This window comes from Pan paniscus, chromosome 13 (assembly GCF_029289425.2).
Source record: "Pan paniscus chromosome 13, NHGRI_mPanPan1-v2.0_pri, whole genome shotgun sequence".
In the NCBI taxonomy this organism is placed as follows: domain Eukaryota; kingdom Metazoa; phylum Chordata; class Mammalia; order Primates; family Hominidae; genus Pan; species Pan paniscus.
This window is the reverse complement of record NC_073262.2, coordinates 96,465,139-96,488,711: the sequence shown is the minus strand read 5'-3', so window position 1 is coordinate 96,488,711 and position 23,573 is coordinate 96,465,139. Positions and strand designations below refer to the sequence as shown.

The following is a 23,573-nucleotide window of genomic DNA, read 5'->3' as shown; positions in this document are numbered from 1 at the left end:
TACAATGGTGTGATTAATAATTTTTGCAAATGTATGGTGGTGAAAAAGTGATACACCTTGAGCAGAAACTGTACAGTGAATTTTGAAGTTTAGGTGTAATGAGTGCATCTTTGACTTAGAATGTTTTCAAGTTATATGGACTTACCAGGACATAATCCCATCATAAATTGAGAAGCATCCATAATTTCATGTTGCCTTGGCTTCCATTTTGAATATAGGGCTTAAGTTTCTCAGGCCAGAAGCAGAGCTTAGTTGATCTTGACATGGTTTTCAGTTCTCTGCCTCCTTCCACTTCCTCAGTGTGGTTGATCCTGATACCTACCTTATACAATCACCTCCTGGTGATATCTCGCTCTGGGTCAGCTAGATACAAATGACATCACTCACTCTACTGATCCCTATACCAATCTAGGACTGCACAGATGCCTCAGCCCCAGAGCACTTTCATAGAACTCCTGCCTGCTTGCTCTAGACTCACCAATTAGAACTCACCACGGGAAGCCTTCTTGTATCTCACCTTGGACCCCTGTAAAGGTTTTACCACAGAAGTTCTTCTCTCTCTCACTCCCCACCTGGTGGTTGAGCATGCATATCCAGGATGGCCCCCGCTCTTCCTATTGGCCTTGTGGGGAATGCTGCCTTCCCTCTGGGACCTGTAAGTTAAAAATTGCTTCTGTTATTTCATGTTTTTTTTTTTCTTTTTGCCTCCTCTGCCAGTCACCTGAGTAACACCCAAACCTATCTTTACTCCTGGTCAGAGCTCTCCTAGAGAATGGCTTTCTTGGTAGGAATATACTGGACCTCAGTCAGACAAGAGCCACAGAAATATCTTCCAGGATAAGCAAGTTTCCTGTGAGAAGGACGCTTGGTTACTGGTGGTACACTTTGGAATTAGGCCATCTGCCAGCCAGATTCTGGAGCTGGAGTATATCCTGGAGTATATAATATAATGGAGTATTATAAACCTTTAAAACACACACACACACAAGTATCTGGGCAACAATTTCCAAAACCCTTCTGTATTGGATTTTTTTTTTGAATAAATCATTATATATATATATATATACACACACACATATATATATATATATACACACTCATTTTATTTGCTTCTAATATTAATTTCTGATGAGCCTTTTCTATGAGGGCCAGACTCCGGTTCACTGCCTATGTGCACCAGGTTATTTATTTCTTTTATCAGTGTTCTTATTAGTGACCACAGAAAATCCTCCATTGATTGAAGCCTACTTTATTGAAATGTATTTATCTAATGCATTGCTAATGGAAATTGCTTCCTCAAATACATTCTGAAAATTAATGTTATTGCTCCTCCTTAGTAATTAACCAGAAATGGCTTTCCTCCTTACTGGCATAATTCTGCAGTTTCTACTTTGTGTCCATGAAGTTTCTCTGCCTCTGATTCCTTCACTGAATCCATAGTTCTTCTACTGGCTACTGCAGGAAACACAGACACATGCACACACCTTTCTGATATGAAGAGGGCTTCATTCTGCACCAGGTTTTTCTGAAGGAATAAATCCATAATTGGGATCTAGCAGGAAAGTATTTTAATGTTCAGAAAGAAAAAATAGGTCTCTGTAAAAATATTAACTATTTTTCTCTGGCTCTGGATCAGCTCTGCAGTTTTACATTTTATCCATCGCAAACCTACATTTTCACATAAAATACTATGTATATAGTTCCAGTTATGTCACTTCTCATGAAATGTATATGCTTTTGAATGACTGGAATAATTCTGAGAAATCATATATAATGTAAATATATTTGTTATTTACAATGTAAGGATCTGTTATGTATATATTAACATATGGCAGTAGTCATAGATAGGTATTTTCAATAAATTAACTAAAATGTTATAGGCTTAAAAGCATAAAATTAATTAATTACAATGTAAAGAGAATATTATTTTAAACAATTATTTTAAATATTTATATTTGGCAAAATCTCATGTGTTATTATAATTTGCCTTTGGAACACACTGCACAACGGAATCACATGTATTTTAATGTCAAATTTTAAAAAAATGCTTTCATAAAACATTTTTGAAGAAAATTCTACTATTTATTTTTATTTGACTTAATTCAAGTAAATGTTTAAGGATTTGCTTTCTTTTTCTTTTACTCTGGTTAACTTCCATTACTTTAATTTAAAATCTACTTTTATTCTGGGGAATGTTGAAATATGCAAATATTACAGAATCTACTACGTTTCTGAGATTTTTTTAATCCTCCTGGAAAGCGGTACACGTGAATCACCACTTGCAAATGCACTGCATTTTTAAACTGCTGCTGAGCTATTTGTTACAAAGTACAGAAAGAAATATCTGATAGCTTTCTTGACTAGAAACAGAGATATAAACACATTTTTTGACAATGTAAAAAAGCCTCAGGAGCATTTTCTTTCCTCAGATGTTCCTTATACTTATGATTTGCAGCTCTAAACATTAAAAAAGACAAGCCATGATTCTTCTTTCTTCCAAGTAGTTAGAAAAAGATGTGTTAAATGCTAACAACTGTGTGTGTCAAAAAGTGACACTAGTTATCTTTTTAGCTGTTAAAACTGAGAGCTCAGAATGTCACAGGATTTGCTGAGATTTGGAGTCATGTATCAGGCCAACATTGTATTGTGGGCCGCGTACTAATATGGACACACAATTATGCGTTCACAAACATGTAGAGAAAATGCTAGGCATTAGTGAATGCTCTGGCAAGAGATAAGGGAAGCTACAGTGAAAAATAGAAATGCATTTTTTCTTTATCAAATCAGCCTATATGTTCACAGTTAGAAAATTCTATAGCTTTTAATAACTTGCTTATTTGTTGATTCTTTCTCTTGTCTGTTTTTGTTACTTAGGATCCAACTAAGTGTGCATGCTTGAATATTTAGCATGTAGAGGCAGACATTTAGAATATGAAGCTTTTTCCTACCTCTTTGCTTACTGTCCTGTCTCATAAAATGTTTATATTATTATGTATCTTAATTCTCACAACAATTTCCCAACTGTTACTCGTGTGTGTGTGTGTGTGTGTGTGTGTGTGTGTCTGTGTGTGTGTTATAGTTTGACTTTTCCTACTTTCAAACCTAGCTAGTAGTATTCTCATGGGACAACAGAAAGGTCCAACAAGCTTCAAATTTTCAACTCCTTTTAGTTATTGGCTGTAATTTTGGAAGGTTGAAGAATAGATTTAAAACAAAATTATTTGCTGTTTAATTATATAAAGCTGTTGTATAGACATTATTCTCTCACCAAAATATTTTTTTCAAGAATTTTGAGCACGGATGGACTTAATCTTTTTGTCAATTTCACTCATTATGCAATTTTCATAGCAAATAAAGACTTAATGTTACATATTTACATATTTAATATAGCCAATGTTGCATAAGCATGAGAGAGAAATCAAATTAAACATGATGAATGCATTACTATAAGTTCTTATCTTTCATTGATGGTGAAGAAGCTATTACATAGTCTTAGTTAAATATTAATGCAAGAACTTTATGTAAGTGCCAACATTTTTAAAAGAGTTTTATTCTCTATCTGATGTTACTTTCTAGTAAAATATAGTTTTATTTTTAAATATAACAGTTACTGGAATATAAATTTTCACTACTTTTTCTCATCTTCAAAATAAATATTTCCATCACTGGCTTTCTCTAGTAGTTTACAACTCAAAGAATTTAGTTATATTAATTAGATATATATAAGCAAGAAATCTGCTTATATAAAAGCAGGTTAATTTGTTATTTGTATTAGAAAAACACTTATTTTTACACAAACATGAAGATTTTTTAAAATGTTGTCCTTTCCCAAAGTAAATTTTCCACAAATATTTGTTTAGTAATAGATGAATTTAATATTTAAATGAGCATATAATCTTTATGAGGGTTTTCATACCTCATGCTTCATATTAAGCTTTTATTTTGAATATAGTTCTAATGTTTTTATTTTCATACTTTTTATCATGATTTGAGATATTTAACTTTAATTCTGTACATGTTGAAGAGTCTAATAACAACAACTGACATTTATTAAGCATTTACTGTGTCCCTGACATAGTAATTATTAATGCATTGATGCAATTAATCTTTTCAAATCTTAATGTCAATGTCATTATCAGCCAGTTATACTAATATAAGAGTTTCAAGAAGGATATAGTCATGATAGGTCAACTTAAATTTCTTATAAAATAAAGAGGTTTGAGTACCTCCTCCCTGATCCCCAATACAACAGGATTAGACATTATTTCTAAATTATCTACCATCATAATATTGGCAGGTAAACATCTGTGGGGAGATGTAACTTCCAATTTTAAAACCCAATGTATAACTTTTTGAAACTGAAATAGGTCACTCATCAAAGAATCATTCTCCATTCTTCAATGGCCTAGCCAGTCAAAGAGTTGCGTTTCAAAAAGCAACATATAAATACATGGCTTTGTTGGCCAATTTAAAAACTAATATTTATCTCTTGAGAAATATGGCAATTGGTTATGATTATCAAAACAATGAGTCAGTGTGTAAGAAAGATGTCTTGTTCTATAAAACGATCTCAGGTCAACTATAAAAAAGTGATTGAATGTCCAGCTAATGTACCTTTAACCCTATCATATATTGTGTTCCTGTGCATCACTCAGAGCCTAATGTCACCCAGGCTGAGTCTCTGCTCATTAGCATCACTTCAGGATGTTCTTTCCATCATACCATTAAGATGCACCTGACCTCAGTGATATTAACATTCTTATAGTGATGTTTCTTTCCTTTTAAAGATGTTTTAACCACAAGTAGCAAGTCTAATTGTGGAAATGCTGGACTCTAAGATCAGGCACTTAATAACACATTTAGAGTATCTGACACTCTTTAAGTTATATCATGTAAGTAATATCACTTCAAATTCCACTTGTTTATGGGAAACTTCTGTTAGATTTCTGTTTGTGACCTGGAGCAGAGCAACATCATGTAGTTCTAGATAAGTTCTTAGATTTCTTGGACTCCTCATTTAACTCTAATCAAATATAATTTTTTGAAAGTGTGGAATTGGATTGAAAGTATTTAAATTTAAAATAGCAAAGAAAGCCAATATGTTGTTCCAATAAAGAAAACTGTAAAGTCTTTCTGACATTCTGTTGGCAACAAATCAGTTTTCTCCAATGCCAATAGGTGTCACTATATAATTATAAGGCCGTCTGTAATTTGTTATACTATAGGGATGCCACTCTCTCTGTATAGAATTAAGCAAAAGATTATCAGCAAATGAAGGAAACACAGAAGATATTTTCTCCCTCTACAGAAAAGAACATGTAAGAATCTATCAAATGGTTTTACTTTCTTTGTGGTTTACCTGTTATCAAAGTTTAAAGTTATTTGTTATTTACTATTTTTATTATAAATCATAAGAAAAATAAATATTATTTTATTACCTGACACTTGTCATATTGTTTTTAATCAATAAACATTTTGAAGATTATAATAATTATAACAAGAATTTTTTAACAGTATACTTAAAAAAAAACACTACTCCTGTGTTCCAAAATTTTCAATCAAAATAAGAAGCCCAATTTACCCCTTACCGTTACCTTAATATGATTTCCAAAATGCAAATCTAACTCCAATTGGGAAAACCAGCTGTGAAAGTATGTTGTGTTGACAGACACAGTGATTTTAGTAATGTAATTTAGTGCTGTTCAGCTTTAGTGACCTTTTAAAGACTAAAATAAAAACATTACTCTCTGTGGTCTGAATCATTTAAGCTGCTTCAGCTTTCATACTTTACAATACAAACACTTCAAAACAAAGAAAGCCAGTAGGAATATGAGATGAAATAAATTTTTAATAATTATAAGACAGAGTGCCATCACACATATTGTAATAATTTGTCAAGGTGAAGAAATAGTCAAGTCATTCATTTTCCTTTGTCACCCACTCTCTAGCTATTGCATGAAAGTTTATTTTATTTATATTTTTAAAGTTTAATTATTAGAGCCCATACAAATGTTGTCCATACATTGTTCTTCAAGAGGCTTTAGAGAAGAGAGGTTAAGACTTGGGATATTGAGTCAGACTATTTGGGTTCAGTTTCTGGCTACATCACCTATTAAATTGATAATTCTTTGCCAGATAAGAAGTTAGGCAATTATTGTTATCTCAGTTTCTCTATCTGTAATATGGGATTGTAATACTCATAGATCATACAATTCTTCAGAAAAGTAAAACATTTGTAAATTTCTTTGAATATGACAGACAGAAAGTAAGTACTCAATATGTAGTATTGATTCATTTACATTTTTATCATCATTAACCATGAAATGAAATTGTAAACACATAGTTTATGCACTCACTAAGTTACCCCTGATTATCCAATACGAATAACCTCAAATAATTAGGGATGACCTAGCTAGATAAATGAATTTTCTTAACCTGATCATGTAGTTGATTAGGAAATAAAGATTTTTGATATTACACTGCTATATTAATGCTTGCATGTTTGTATACTTTGGTAAGGACCTCAAATGTGGGAATAAGTATCAGATAAAAAAAATTGAAAAATAAATTTTAAAACTCATTATTAACGAGTATTTCTTGCAACATTTTCTGTCATCAAATTCATTCCATGTCTCTTCCTGTCATAAAAACCTAAAATTTTTCCTCTCCTGTGACTCACACTGTTAGTTCAGTGCCAGATAAAAATTCACAGTTTTGCTTTATCACTAGAAAAAACACTGAGATGAAAAAACAACAGTGTCTCATGAGATGACTGCCTTTTACAATATGCCAAGAAGAATAAGGCTTGCATGTTTATGATAAATTAGTATATATTTTTGGGCTATATTTTTAGAAAGTGTGTTGTGAATGATCCAATTAGAAATGCTTAAATTCAACATATGTTTGAATAGTTTCTTAGACTGAAAGCCTTTACTATTGAATAAAAACAAATGTAAACAGAACACTACTTATTAATTTTAAAAATGCCTTTTGGATTAAACTAACCTTTTTGACAAGTGGGAAATACTGTAAATATTTTTAAAAAGTAATATTTTCCCCTTATATTAGATGAATGATCTTGAATTAAGTGCAATTTTCTGTTAAAATGAAGACTGATATATCCATGCTTTCCATGATAGCATTTTAAGGTTTATAAGTGTACAATGCTGGTACTTACTGAGGTCTTCCCTCTGATTTAAAGGACCAATTTTTAAGATTATGTATTACTAGGCATTTATTCTTTAAAAAAAAAAAAAATGTGAAGTTGCTGCCAAAATGGCTGAAAGGAACAGCTCCAGTCTACAGCTCCCAGCATGAGCGACGCAGAAGATGGGTGATTTCTGCATTTCCAACTGAGGTACTGGGTTCATCTCACTGGGGCTTATTGGACAGTGGGTGCAGGACAGTGGGTGCAGCCCATGGAGCATGAGCAGAAGCAGGGAGAGGCATTGCCTCACCCGGGAAGCACAAGCGGTAGGGAATTCCCTTTCCTAGCCTAGGGAAGCCATGACAGACTGCATCTGGAAAATCGGGTCACTCTCACCCTAACACTGCACTTTTCCAACAGTCTTAACAAATGGCACAAGAGGAGATTACATCCCGTGACTGGCTCAGAGGGTCCCACGCCCACAGAGCCTCCCTCATTGCTAGCACAGCAGTCTCAGATCCATCTGCAAGGCGGCAGCGAGGCTGGGGGAGGGGTGCCCATCATTGCTGAGGTTTAAGTAGGTAAACAAGGCAGCAGCGGGGAAGCTCGAACTGGGTGGAGCCCACCGCAGCTCAAGGAGGCCTGCCTGCCTTTGTAGACTCCACCTCTGGGGGCAGGGCATAGCTAAACAAAAGGCAGCAGAAACTTCTGCAGACTTAAACGTCCCTGTCAACAGCTTTGAAGAGAGTAGTGGTACTCCCAGCACGGAGTTTGAGATCTGAAAACAGACAGACTGCCTCCTCAGGTGGGTCCCTGACCCCCGAGTAGCCTAACTGGGAGGCACCTCCCAGTAGGGGCTGACTGAAACCTCACACAGCCAGGTACTCCTCTGAGACAAAGCTTCCAGAGGAACAATCAGGCAGGAACATTTGCTGTTCTGCAACATTTGCTGTTCTGCAGCCTCCGCTGGTGAAACCCAGGCAAACAGTGTCTGGAGTGGATCTCCAGCAAACTCCAACAGACCAGCAGCTGAAGGTCCTGACTGTTAGAAAGAAAACTAACAAACAGAAAGGACATCCATACCAAAACCCCACCTGTATGTCAACATGATCAAAAACCAAAGGTAGATAAAACCACAAAGATGGGGAGAAACCAGAGCAGAAAAGCTGAAAATTCTAAAAATCAGAGCGCCTCTTCTCCTCCAAAGGAATGCAGCTCCCCACCAGCAACAGAACAAAGCTGGATGGAGAATGACTTTGATGAGTTGAGAGAAGAAGGCTTCAGATGATCGGTAAAAACAAACTTCTCCGAGCTAAAGAAGGATGTTCGAACCCATCGCAAAGAAGCTGAAAACCTTGAAAAAAGATTAGACGAATGGTTAACTAGAATGAACAATATAGAGAAGACCTTAAATGACCTGATGGGGCTGAAAACCATGGCACGAGAACTATGTGATTCATGCACAAGCTTCAGTAGCCGATTGGATCAAGTGGAAGAAAGGGTATCAGTGATTGAAGATCAAATGAATGAAATGAAGCAAAAAGAGAAGTTTAGAGAAAAAAGAGTAAAAAGAAACAAACAAAGCCTCCAAGAAATATGGGACTATGTGAAAAGACCAAATCTACGTCTCATTGGTATACCTGAAAGTGACAGGGAGAATGGAACCAAGATGGAAAACACTCTGAAGGATATTATCCAGGAGAACTTCCCCAACTTAGGCAGGCCAACATTCAAATTCAGGAAATACAGAGAATGCCACAAAGATACTCCTTGAGAAGAGCAACTCCAAGACACATAATTGTCAGATTTACCAAAATTGAAATGAAGGAAAAAATGTTAAGGGCAGACAGAGAGAAAAGTAGGGTTACCCACAAAGGGAAGCCCATCAGACTAACAGCTGATCTCTCGGCAGAAACTCTACAAGCCAGAAAAGAGTGGGGGCCAATGTTCAACATTCTTAAAGAAAAGAATTTTCAATCCGGAATTTCATATCCAGCCAAACTAAGCTTCATAAGTGAAGGAGAAATAAAATCCTTTACAGACAAGCAAACGCTGAGAGATTTAGCCACCACCATGCCTGCCTTACAAGAGCTCCTGAAGGAAGCACTAAACATGGAAAGGAACAACTGGTACCAGTCACTGCAAAAACAGGCCAAATTGTAAAGACCATTGATGCTAGGAAGAAACTGCATCAACTAATGAGCAAAATAACCAGCTAACATCATAATGAGAAGATCAAATTCACACGTAACAATATTAACCTTAAATGTAAATGGGCTAAATGCTCCAATTAAAAGATACAGACTGGCAAGTTGGATAAAGAGTCAAGACCATCAGTGTGCTGTATTCAGGAGACCCATCTCACATGCAGAGACACACATAGGCTCAAAATAAAGGGATGGAGGAAGATCTACCAAGCAAATGGAAAACAAAAAAGCAGGGGTTGCAATCCTAGTCTCTGATAAAACAGACTTTAAACCAACAAAGATCAGAAGAGACAAAGAAGGCCATTACATAATGATAAAGGGATTAATACAACAAGAACTAACTATCCTAAATATATATGCACCCAATACAGGAGCACCCAGATTCATAAAGCAAGTCCTTAGAGACCTACAAAGAGACTTAGACTCCCACACAATAATAATGGGAGACTTTAACACCCCACTGTCAACATTAGACAGATCAATGAGACAGAAAGTTAACAAAGATATCCAGGCATTGAACTCAGCTCAGCACCCAGCGGACCTAATAGACATCTACAGAACTCTCCATCCCAAATCAACAGAATATACATTCTTCTCAGTACCGCATCACATTTATTCCAAAATTGACCACATAGTTGGAAGTAAAGCACTCCTCAGCAAATGTAAAAGAACAGAAATTATAACAAACTGTCTCTCAGACCACAGTGCAATCAAACTAGAACTCAGGATTAAGAAACTCACTCAAAACCACTCAACTACATGGAAATTGAATGACCTGCTCCTGAATGACTACTGGGTACATAACAAAATGAAGGCAGAAACAAAGATGTTCTTTGAAGCTAAGGAGAACAAAGACACAACATACCAGAATCTCTGGGACACCTTTAAAGCAGTATGTAGAGGGAAATTTATAGCACTAAATGCCCACAAGAGAAAGCAGGAAAGATCTAAAATTGACACCCTAACATCACAATTAAAGGAAGTAGAGAAGCAAGAGCAAACACATTCAAAAGCTAGCAGAAGGCAAGAAATAACTAAGATCAGAGCAGAACTGAAGGAGATAGAGACAAAAAAAAACCCTTCAAAAAGTCAATGGATCCAGGAGCTGATTTTTTGAAAAGATCAACAAAATTGATAGGCCGCCAGCAAGAGTAACAAAGAAGAAAGAGAAAAGAATCAAATAGATGCAATAAAAAATGATAAAGGGTATAGCACCACCAATCCGACAGAAATACAAACTACCATCAGAGAATACTACAAACACTTCTATGCAAATAAACTAGAAAATCTAGAAGAAATGGATAAATTCCTTGACACATACATCCTCCCAAGACTAAACCAGGAAGAAGTTGAATCTCTGAATAGACCAATAAAAGGCTCTGAAATCGAGGCAATAATTAATAGCCTACCCACAAAAAAAAGTCCAGGACCAGATGGATTCACAGCCGAATTCTACCAGAGGTACAAGGAGGAGCTGCTACCATTCCTTCTGAAACTATTCCAATCAATAGAAAAAGAGGGAATCCTCCCTAACTCACTTTATCAGGCCAGCATCTTCCTGCTACCAAAGCCTGGCAGAGACACAACAAAAAGAGAGAATTTTAGACCAATATCCCTGATGAACATTGATGCAAAAATCCTCAATAAAATACAGGCAAACCAAATCCAGCAGCACATCAAAAAGCTTATCCACCATGATCAAGTGGGCTTCATCCCTGGGATGCAAGGCTGGTTCAACATACACAAATCAATAAACGTAATCCAGCATATAAACAGAACCAAAGACAAAAACCACATGATTATCTCAGTAGATGCAGAAAAGGCCTTTGACAAAATTCAACAGCCCCTCATGCTAAAAATTCTCGATAAATTCAGTGTTGAAGAGATGTATCTCAAAATAGCAAGAGTTATTTATGACAAACCCACAGCCAATATCATACTGAATGGGCAAAAACTGGAAGCATTCCCTTTGAAAACTGGCACAAGACAGGGATGCCCTCTCTCACCCTCCTGTTCAACATAGTGTTGGAAGTTCTGGCCAGGGTAATCAGGCAGGAGAAACAAATGAAGGGTATTCAATTAGGAAAAGAGGAAATCAAATTGTCCCTGTTTGCAGATGATATGATAGTATATTTAGAAAACCCCATTGTCTCAGCCCAAAATATCCTTAAGCTGATAAGTAACTTCAGCAGTCTGAGGATACAAAATCAATGTGCAAAAATCACAAGTATTCCTCTACACCAATAGCAGACAAACAGAGAGCCAAATCATGAGTGAACTCCCATTCACAATTGCTTCAAAGAGAATAAAATAACAAGGAATCCAACTTACAAGGGATGGGAAGGACCTCTTCAAGGAGAACTACAAACCACTGCTCAATGAAATAAAACAGGACACAAAAAAATGGAAGAAAATTCCATGCTCATGGATAGGAAGAATCAGTATCATGAAAATGGCCATACTGCCCAAGGTAATTTATAGATTCAATGCCATCCCCATCAAGCTACCAATGACTTTCTTCACAGAATTGGAAAAAAACTACTTTAAAGTTCATATGGAACCAAAAAAGAGCCTGCATTGCCAAGACAATCCTAAGCCAAAAGAACAAAGCTGGAGGCATCACACTACCTGACTTCAAACTATACTACAAGGCTACAGTAACCAAAACAGCATGGTACTGGTACCAAAACAGAGATATAGACCAATGGAACAGAACAGAGCCCTCAAAAATAATACCACATATCTACAACCATCTGATCTTTAACAAACTTGACAAAAACAAGCAATGGGGAAAGGATTCCCTATTTAATAAATGGTACTGGGAAAACTGGCTAGCCATATGTGGAAAGCTGAAACTGGATCCCTTCCTTACACCTTATACAAAAATTAATTCAAGATGGATTAAAGACTTACATGTTAGACCTAAAACCATAAAAACCCTAGAAGAAAACCTAGGCAATACCATTCAGGACATAGGCATGGGCAAGGACTTCATGTCTGAAACACCAAAACCAATGACCACAAAAGCCGAAATTGACAAATGGGATCTAATTAAACTAAAGAGCTTCTGCACAGCAAAAGAAACTACCATCAGAGTGAACAGGCAACCTACATAATGGGAGAAAATTTTTGCAATCTACACATCTGACAAAGGGCTAATATCCAGAATCTACAAAGAACTTAAAAAAATTTACAGAAAAAAAATCAAACAACCCCATCAAAAAGTGGGCGAAGGATATGAACAGACACTTCTCAAAAGAAGACATTTATGCAGGCAACAGAAAAATGAAAAAATGCTCATCATCACTGGCCATGAGAGAAATGCAAATCGAAACCAGAATGAGATACCATCTCACACCAGTTAGAATGGCAATCATTAAAAAGTCAGGAAACAACAGGTGCTGGAGAGGATGTGGAGAAATAGGAACACTTTTACACTGTTGGTGGGACTGTAAACTAGTTCAACCATTGTGGAAGACAGTGTGGAGATTCCTCAGGAATCTAGAACTAGAAATACCATTTGACCCAGACATCCCATTACTGGGTATATACCCATAGGATTATAAATCATGCTGCTATAAAGACACATGCACACGTATGTTTACTGTAGCACTATTCACAATATCAAAGACTTGGAACCAACCCAAATATCCATCAATGATAAACTCGATTAAGAAAATGTGGCACATATACACCATGGAATACTATGCAGCTATAAAAAGGATGAGTTCATGTCCTTTGTAGGGACATGGATGAAGCTGGAAACCATCATTCTCAGCAAACTATCGCAAGGACAGAAAACCAAACACCACATGTTCTCACTCATAGGTGGGAATTGAACAATGAGAACACTTGGACACATGATGGGGAACGTCACACACTGGGTCCTGTCATGGGGTTGGGGGAGGGGGGAGGCATGGCATTAGGAGATATACCTACTGTAAATGACGAGTTAATGGGTGCAGCACACCAACGTGGCAGATGTATACATATGTACCAAACTGCACATTGTGCATATGTACCCTAGAACTTAAAGTATAATTAAAAAATAAATAAAATGCTATATTCAAAAGCTTTTTGAGACTTCTACTTCTGGAAAGATAGAACTGATGTATATTTCTCTGTTTCTTTTACTAAATACAGCTAAAACCGTCTGCATTATATATAAAACAAATTTAATAAGACTTTGAAAGCTATAGAAAAGAAGGCAAATATTTGGAGACCTTGGGACCTAAAGAACAATTCAGTGGTACGGTTTCTGAGTTTTCTTTTTGCCCTGTATATCCCAGCCAAAGTGAAGATTGGAGAAGCTGGCAATCTGAAAATACCAATGAACACACAAAAACAAAGCTCTAAAAAATTTTACTCTCTCTAGCCCAAGGACTAAGAATGGGCCTGCCTAGCAAGTCAGAAAGCTTTCCAATAATATTCATTTATTTCCATCCAAATACCACAGATAAAGCTGTGGCTCTTCATACTTCCACCCTTCCTGGCAAATGATGAGTGAAGATCCTGGAGCCTTCTACTCTCAAGGCTTCTAAGAGGCCATTTCTGTAATGTCAATAAATGCCCAATTTGGAGTAGGATTTTCATGCTTCTTTGTTACTCTGTACAAAGACCTCCTTCACTTTACATCATTGGAGACCAGATGGGTACATGGCATTGCCATCTTCACCAATGATAACAAAATGCACCTTCTACTCCTTAGTGGGATGGTGTCAGAGTAGCTAGTGGAGATTCAGTATCTTCAACACTATTCATCACCCCTCTGTGGTGTCATTGGAGGCCATATGGAAGCAAGAAAAAGGAGCACTTCTCACTCACAGCAAGAATAATATCAGTGGAAACCTAATAGGGCAAACCTAAATTCTGAATCCCACCCAGCATTAATAAGAAGCCCCTCTAGGTCAATGGAGATCAAGTAGAGGCCAAATGCAGAACTTGGGTCAATGGAGGCCAAATGGAAAACCTGGACTTGAACTCTCACCTGCGAATAAGGAAAGAACAACCCCCTCCTAAAAATAGAGTAGTGTTAGGAAAGATCTTTTAAAACACAAGATTGCAATAATATCTAGAGCATCATAAAATAATTCACACAAAATTTCAGGTTACACTCTAAAATCACTCATCATATTAAGAAAAAAGACCTCACCTTGAATGGGGAAGACAATCAATAACTCCCAACAATAAGGTGACACATATATTAGAATTATCTGACAATGATTTTAAAGCAGCCATTATAAAAATGCTTCAATGAGCAATTATAAATGTGCTTGCAACAAATGGAAAGACAATAAATCACATCAAAGAAGCAGAGAGTATCAGCAGAGAAAAAAATATGTTAAAAGGAAACAAACAGAAATTTTAGAAGTGAAAAATATAATTACTGAAAGAAGAAAAAGAAGAAAATCTTCATTGTGTGGGCTCAACACAAATGTAAAGAACAAAGGCAAAAATTAACAAATGTGAAGATATAATAAGATTATATACACAACAGAGAAAAATTAGAAAAATGAGAAGAAACTCAATCACTGTGTTACTAGAAAAAAAAACACTATATCTGTGTGTCAACATAGTTCATGGAGTTTACTATCAAGTAAAAGGTAATTACTTACAACTTTTTTTGGAAATTTGACAGAGAAGCATAAAACCACAGATTCAAGAAGCTGAATGAATTCCAAGCCGAATAAACTCAAATACAGTCATGCGTAAAGATGTTTTGGTCAACAACGAACCACGTATACAATCATGACCTCGTAAGATTAAAAAATCAATTTTTGCTCTCCCTTTTCTATGTTTACATACACAAATACTTATCATTGTGTTACAGTTGCCTACAGCATTTAGTACAATAACATGTTGTACAAGTTTGTAGCTGAGGAGCAATGGACTATACCACATACCCCAGATGTGTGGTAGGCTATACCATCTAGGTTTGTGTTAGTACACTCCATGATGTTGATACAATCATGAAATCACCTAATGACACATTTCTCAGAGTATGCCCCCATTGGTAAACAATGCAGGACTATAAGCCCAAATCAAAAGACATCAGAGTCAAACTTCTGGAAACTAATGACAAAGATAAATCCTGAAATTAGTGAGAGAAATTATACCTTTCACGTACGGGAAAAAAACAATTTAAGTAACAGTGAAATTTTTATTTGAGACTTTTGGGGACAGAATAAAGTAGCGTAGCATGTGTTTCAAGTGCTCAAAGAAAATTTATCAAAATGAATGGATCCAGGAAATTAGTTTTAAATTAAGCATGCACTTGCAGTATGGCCCAGTAATTGCACTCTTAGGCCTTTAGGCCAGAGAAATATGACTCTTGTCCACACAAAGACCTTTACACAATAGTTTTATTGCTCATAGAAGCTTTACATATTATAGACTAAAACTGGAAACAACCAAAATTTCTCTTAATAGGTGAATGGTTAAACAAACTGTGGTGCATTTATACCATGGAATACTACTCAGCAATAAAAAGTAATGAGCTACTGACACACAAATATTTGGATGGATCTCAAGGCTACTATGTTGAGTAAAAAAGTCAATCTCAAAAAATCACAGATAATAGTATTCCACTTATATAACATTCTTAACATGACAAAGTTATAGGGATAGAAAATAGATTAATGGTTGCAAAGGATAGGGAAGCTGAGGGCTTTTGAGTGTTATGTAATGATTCCTTTATTGAAACTGAAAGTTAAATATTTTATAATACTTTATGTATTTGTTTCCATTTTATCATTAGAAACGTACTTTGAAAACAGGTAAAAGTGCTGATTACCCTGGTGAATTGATGGTAGAACTATAGGACATTTTTAAGAATGAGATTTTGAAGAGAGCTTTAACCAAAAGGCACTTAGTACTTGAGTCCACATTAGCTTTAGTTAATTATATTAAATGTATTTCATGAATACTATTAATAGTATTGAACAATTAAACCAATTGTGCATATTATAGGTTTTCTAACAAATTTGTGGAGACACAATATGTTAAAAATAGGATTAACCTTCAGTTAATTTATTTTATTTTATTTTATTTATTTATTTTGAGACAAGAGTCTTGCTCTGTCACCCAGGCTGGAGTGCAGTGGTGAGATCTTGACTCACTGCAACCTCCACCTCCTGGGTTCAAGCGATTCTCCTGCCTCAGCCTCCCGAGTAGCTGGGATTACAGGCACCTGCCACTGTGCCAGGCTAATTTTTGTCTTTTTAATAGAGACGGGGTTTCACTATCTCAGCCAGGCTGGTCTTGAACTCCTGACCTCATGATCCACCCTCCTCGACCTCCCAAAGTGCTGGGATTACAGGTGTGAGTCATTGCTCCCAGCAACCTTCAGTTTATTTATTAATTCCATCTTCCTGTCACTCCACATTGTTTTAGGCACTGAGGTCAGAGAGGTGACTAAAACATAAATTATTTTCCTTTCAGTCATATCCCACAGGAAGAGTAGAACAGAAAATCAGAAAATGTATAATCAATTGGATGAACAGTAGAAAGTGAAAAAGGTTGCTTTCAAAATACCAAGTAAAAACCTCTTGCTTTTTGGATCACTCACTTCCTTTGGCCTCTGAGAAATTGTCTGTGCCTTGTTTTCCTCTGACCTCTTTTAGATTCCTTTTCAGAATATCTATGACACTTTATTTCACAGCATTCAGTCCAAGGTTCTCTTCTTTTCTCCTTCCATAAAATCCTCCCTGGAAATCAACTACAGGCTTTGATCATAAGCTATATGTTGATAACTCTCAAATATATGTTATAACTTTAACAACTTATTATGGAGTGGTTAACTTCAACAGCTTCTATTTCTGCTTGCATTACCTGGAAGCATTGCAAACTTAATACAATTAAATCACATTCCTCATTTTCACGTCCTCTCTCCCACAGCCCCAATATGCTCCTTTTCTTTGGTGTTTCCCCTTCTGTGAATAACATCACAATCCACCCGAGTGTCTATGCCAGCAACCCTGAAACCATCCTAAGTACTTATCTTTTTTTAAAACAGTTATATGCTTGTACTTACATCACTACTTCTTGATTTTCATTATTTAGCTTTAGCTATGAAATTAACACTAGGATATGAAAATGTACTACTGTATTTTTACTATTATTTGAGATGGAATTTTGCTCTTTTTGCCCAGGCTGGAGTGCAATGGTGCAATCTTGGCTCCCCACAACCTCCGCCTCCCAGGTTCAAGTGATTCTCCTACTTCAGCCTCCCAAGTAGCTGGGATTAAAGGCATATGCCACCACATCCAGCTGATTTTGTATTTTTAGTAGAGATGGGGTTTCACCATGTTGTCCAGGCTGGTCTCGATCTCCTGACCTCCTGTGATCCACCCGCGCTGGCCTCCCTAAATGCTGAGATTACAGGTGTGAGCCAGCGCTCCCAGTCAGTACCACTGTATTCTATCATCCTTTCAAAATAATCATGTTTTCCATCCTATCGAATTCCTGACTTTATTATATTGTCATTTAAAAGATTAATGTCAGATAGTTATATTTTTAGGACTTTGTAAATGCTATTTATAGGTGATTTATATAGATTATTTTCACTGGAAGTAAACCTACTTATTTTTTCTCACTTTTCTGTAAAATCATTACTACTCTGATTGAAAACTTGGCATGAATTGTTTAAATTTCTCCATATGCTCAGGTTATTAAGATATTCAAGGAATTCTACATTTCGTATTGAGTGACTCATTTAAATCTGGATATTCTAATTTTTAATTTTGGGAAATTTTCTTGAATTATTTTATAGTTTATAGCACTCAGCTTCTGGTTTTGCTTTTTGCAAGGAATATTATTCAGGTATATCTTCTGGCGTAGACTTTGAATTTTATTTCCTTTAACTTCTGTGTTTTGTTTGCACTTTTTTATAGGACATTTCCTCAACTATTAAACTTTATAGTTTTTGTTGTTGTCTTATTTTCTTTTTCCTATGATTTTTTTAAAAAAAACTTTTTTAGAGCAGTTGTAGGTTCAAAGCAAAATTGGAGGACGCTACAGAGATTTCCCATATACTCCTTCCCTCTACACCAGAGTAGCACCCCCCGCCGTTATCAACATCTCTGCCAATGTTGTATTTGTTACAATTGATGAAACTATAATTGGCACATCCTTACCACCCAGACTCTATAGTTTACATTAGTGTTCACTCTTCCTGCATATTCTGTGGGTTTGGACAATGCAAAATGACATGTATTGAACATTATAGTATCATACAGAGAATTTCCAGTGCCCTAAAAATTCTGTATATTCTATTTATCCCACTCACATCCTCCCCCTGGCAACCACTAATCCTAATATTTTTACTGTCTCTATAGTTTTGCATTGTTCAGAGTGTCATATCGTTGGACTCATACAATATTTAGCCTTTTCAGATTGACTTTTTATACATAGTAATACGCATTTGAGGTTTCTTCATGCCTTTTCATGACTTCGTTGCTCATTTCTTTTTAGCACTGAATAATATTTCATAGTCTGCATGTACCACAGTTTGTTTATTCACTCACCTACTGAAAGACATCTTAGTGGCTTCCAAGTTTGGTAATTATGAACAAAGCCACTATGAATAGCAGTGTGCAGGATCTTAGGTGGATATGCTTTTAAATCCTTTGGGTAAATACCAAGGAACACGATTACTGGAAAACATGATAGGGATACATTCTGTGTTCTAATAAACCACAAAATGGTCTTCCAAAATTTCTGTATAATTTTTTATTTAATAAATAATAAAATAACTGGCAATAAATTAGAGTTCCTATTGCTCCAAATCCTTTCCATTATTTGGTATTGTCAGCGTTCTGTATTTTGGCTATTGTAATAGGTGTGTGGTGGTATCTCATTTTTAAAAAATTTGCATTTCCCTGGTTACATATGAGGAAGTGGAACATGTATCTTTTCATATGCTTCATCACAGTTTTAAAAATACTTTAATATTCTAAAGCAATTTTGTTCTTTGAATAATTCACCTTTATAATACTCAGTTTTGTTCCATCTGTAGCATTTTTCTTTCAAATAATATTAATGATAGTTCTGAATTTTTTCTTCTTCCCACAAAAATGTGTCTTTCCTCCACATGACAGTATCTCTATATCTTTCCTGACAGACACTTTGCACAAATGTCTGATGATTCTTTGCTTTCTGCTTATTTGTCAGAGTTCATCATTAATCATCTCATTGGAAACTATGAGTAAGATTATTTCTCATACACTTCAATGAGGATGGACTGGCTCCATTGTTTCACTGTGCATCCATTATCAGATGCATTAGAGCTGTCTCCTTTCAGATGACTAAATTTCTGTCTGCCAGGATGTAGGAGCCAAGTAGGGAAAGAATGTTGAAGGTTTTAACATTTAATATATGCCAGTTCACATAGTCTACCTATGTTTCATACATTTTTCCTGCCATCCACTGAACTCAGTGTTCCACAGTTCAGCAATCCCCTGTTTTAATTCCCGTGGTGATCTCCTCTTCTAAAGTTGCACTGAATGAAGGAAGTGATCTGAAACTTGCTAATAAATAAATATTTTATATATTTTCCCTAGTTTTATTTTTTTACTTCCAATTCACACCCACTAGCAGAACTATCTGAAAACATGAGGTGTCTTCAAAAGGGTCATGGAAAGTGTGTATTATTTTTTTAAAAACTGTGTATGCATTTTTACATTTTGTGCCAAAATAATGTATACTTACCTATTATAACATATCTGAACAGAATCTTAGGTATGTTCTGTGGCTTAGTTTGAGCCACTAAGAAGGATAAGACGTCAGTTTGAAAAAGAGCTCCTATCAGAGAAACATGAATTCTGCTAAAATTGAAGCATGGACAAACATGAAATTCATGGTGAAGCTTGGGTGAGAGGATGGTAAAATTATTTCTTTATGATGAGTTTATGGGCACAATTCCCCAAATAAATCAACAGTTTACAAATGATTACCTCATTTTAAGATGGAATGAGAAAAAGCTGAAGATGAATTCCTCAATGGCAGACAATTCACATCAATTTGTGAGAAAAACATTGTCTTATCCATGCCATAATTGAAGAGGGCCTACAATTAACAGAAAAAAAAATAGCCGATACCATAGACATCTGAACTGGTTCAGCTTACACAATTGGGACTGAAGATTTGAGCAAACTTTCCACTCAATGGGTGCCAAAATCATTGTACCCACATCAGCTGCAGACAAGAGCAGAGCTTTCAATATAAATTTTAAACCAGTAGAATCAAGAACTTGAAGCATTTCTTCAAAGAATTGTAACAGGAGAGGAAACACGGCTTTACCAGTATAATCCTGAAGACAAGGTACAATCAAAGCAGTGGCTACCAAGAGATAGAAGTGGCCCAGTGAAAAACAAAAGGGAACTGATCAAGAGCAAAGGTAATGGCAACAGTCTTTTGAAATGCTCAATACATTTTGCTTGTTGAGTTTCTGGAATGCCAAAGGAAAATAACAATTGCTTATTATGATAGTGTTTAGAGATATTTAGCTAAAGCATTAGCAGAAAAATGCGTAGGAAAGCTTCATTAGAGAGTCCTCCACCATGACAATGGACAGTGCTCCTTCTCATTTGGCTCATCAAGCAAGGGCAATTTTGTGAGAGTTTTGATGGAAAATCATTAGATATCCACCTTACAATGCAATTATCTCTTTCTGATTTCTGTTTGTTTTCTAGTCCTAAAAAATCTGTAAAGGGTTTCATTTTTTTCTTCAATTAATAATGTAAAAAAGACTACATTGACATTATTAAATTCCTAGGACCCTTAGGTCCATATGGATGCACTAAATGGCTGGTGTCATTGCTCACAGTATTGTCTTGAGCTTGATGACTCTTATGTTGAGAAATAAAGTTTATCTCTCTTTTAAAGTTTTATCTTTTAATTCCATTTTATCCATGAACTTTTTGAAGTCTCCTCATATCTAAGCTTTTGTAGGAGAGAATTCATTTGGTACATGTGCTTTTTTTTCCTTTCACTTTCAACTATATTGGCCATAGATTTTGAATGAATGACTGTTTACCCTTGGCCATTCAATTTCTAAAATTTGCTATGGTCTTTTCTGATATTCTCTTTTTGCCTTCTACTTGTTCTTCTAATTTGCTGTATTTTACTGAAGTTTGGGAGATAGTGAAATGAAATATGTGTTCAACCTGTGATTTTATGTCTGTAATCTCATTTAGACTTCATAATCATCAGAAGAAATAGACAATTTTTTCATTCTCCTTCAACAAGGGAAATGAAAAGGAGACACAGAGAAATCATTAATTTTCTGAAGGTCACAAAGCTGGGAGTGGTTAATTCAAGATACAATAAGAAATTACTTTTACATTTGGGGAACTTAGTATTTATCAAAGGAACGGAAAATAACTTTATTTCTAATCATAGAAAGCATCAGTTCTTTATCAAGACACTCTTTCCAATAAAGAAATCTCAATTGGTTATTCCAGCAACTACTGATGACAGGGGTTAACATTCAGGATGAAATCTATTTGCCATCTGTGATGGCAGCTTAGAATTCAAAGAGAAAAATTAAAGGTTTATATTTATTGCACAGTCTATCGTGCCAGCTTATTTGTATATAATTTCAATTTTTCTTTTTTTTATTATACTTTAAGTTTTAGGGTACATGTGCACATTGTGCAGGTTAGTTACATATGTATACATGTGCCATGCTGGTGCGCTGCACCCACTAATTCATCATCTAGCATTAGGTATATCTCCTGATGCTATCCCTCCCCCCTCCCCCTACCCCACAACAGTCCCCAGAGTGTGACATTCCCCTTCCTGTGTCCATGTGATCTCATTGTTCAATTCCCACCTATGAGTGAGAACATGCGGTGTTTGGTTTTTTGTTCTTGTGATGGTTTACTGAGAATGATGATTTCCAATTTCATCCATGTCCCTACAAAGGACATGAACTCATCATTTTTTATGGCTGCATAGTATTCCATGGTGTATATGTGCCACATTTTCTTAATCCAGTCTATCATTGTTGGACATTTGGGTTGGTTCCAAGTCTTTGCTATTGTGAATAATGCCGCAATAAACATACGTGTGCGTGTGTCTTTATAGCAGCATGATTTATAGTCCTTTGGGTATATACCCAGTAATGGGATGGCTGGGTCAAATGGTATTTCCAGTTCTAGATCCCTGAGGAATTGCCACACTGACTTCCACAATGGTTGAACTAGTTTACAGTCCCACCAACAGTGTAAAAGTGTTCCTATTTCTGCACATCCTCTCCAGCACCTGTTGTTTCCTGACTTTTTAATGATTGCCATTCTAACTGGTGTGAGATGGTATCTCATTGTGGTTTTGATTTGCATTTCTCTGATGGCCAGTGATGATGAGCATTTTTTCATGTGGTTTTTGGCTGCATAAATGTTTTCTTTTGAGAAGTGTCTGTTCATGTCCTTCGGCCACTTTTTGATGGGGTTGTTTGTTTTTTTCTTGTAAATTTGTTTGAGTTCATTGTAGACTCTGGATATTAGCCCTTTGTCAGATGAGTAGGTTGCGAAAATTTTCTCCCATTTTATAGGTTGCCTGTTCACTCTGATGGTAGTTTCTTTTGCTGTGCAGAAGCTCTTTAGTTCAATGAGATCCCATTTGTCAATTTTGGCTTTTGTTGCCATTGCTTTTGGTGTTTTAGACATGAAGTCCTTGCCTATGCCTATGTCCTGAATGGTAATGCCTAGGTTTTCTTCTAGGGTTTTTATGGTTTTAGGTCTAACGTTTAAGTCTTTAATCCATCTTGAATTGATTTTTGTATAAGGTCTAAGGAAGGGCTCCAGTTTCAGCTTTCTACATATGGCTAGCCAGTTTTCCCAGCACCATTTATTAAATAGGGAATCCTTTCCCCATTGCTTGTTTTTCTCAGGTTTGTCAAAGATCAGATTGTTGTAGATATGCGGTGTTATTTCTGAGGGCTCTGTTCCATTGGTCTATATCTCTGTTTTGGTACCAGTACCATGCTGTTTTGGTTACTGTAGCCTTGTAGTATAGTTTGAAGTCAGGTAGTGTGATGCCTCCAGCTTTGTTCTTTTGGCTTAGGATTGACTTGGCGATGCAGGCTCTTTTTTGGTTCCATATGAAGTTTAAAGTAGTTTTTTCCAATTCTGTGAAGAAAGTCATTGGTAGCTTGATGGGGATGGCATTGAATCTGTAAATTACCTTGGGCAGTATGGCCATTTTCACGATATTGATTC

General features: G+C 35.9%; 1 long non-coding RNA gene across 1 annotated transcript in view; it reads right to left on the bottom strand.

The window, feature by feature from the left end:
- Positions 1 to 517: 517 nt before the first annotated feature.
- LOC129397296 (uncharacterized) overlaps positions 518 to 23,573 on the bottom strand; it is a 339,201-nt gene continuing 316,145 nt past the window's right edge. The window contains exon 2 of the long non-coding RNA XR_008624564.2: positions 518 to 653. This is a non-coding gene — a long non-coding RNA (uncharacterized LOC129397296). The remainder of the gene's footprint in view (positions 654 to 23,573) is intronic.